Genomic DNA, 262 nt, shown 5'->3' with positions numbered 1-262 from the left:
CCATCCTGCAAGATGCCGGCTTGGAAATCCATCGGCACAATGGTGCGCTCCTCTCACCCGCTCTTGGCTGCCGGCAGCAGCCCTGGTCCCGCTATTTATAAGTCGCTTCTCGGTCACGAGGAGCTGAATCGCGGCGCGGGGTCGGGTGTCCGGGGAAGGAGCAGCACCTGTCACACGGGACTGAGCCATCGGGATGCCGGTGGCGGCAGTAAACAAGCTGGGGACAGGCTGTCCGCAAGGCCTTGCCTGCCCGGGCCGCGGG

Source organism: Mesitornis unicolor, unplaced genomic scaffold (genome assembly GCF_000695765.1).
Source record: "Mesitornis unicolor isolate BGI_N332 unplaced genomic scaffold, ASM69576v1 scaffold5159, whole genome shotgun sequence".
NCBI classification, from domain to species: domain Eukaryota; kingdom Metazoa; phylum Chordata; class Aves; order Mesitornithiformes; family Mesitornithidae; genus Mesitornis; species Mesitornis unicolor.
The sequence above is the reverse complement of the archived record's forward strand: the minus strand, read 5'-3'. Positions refer to the sequence as shown.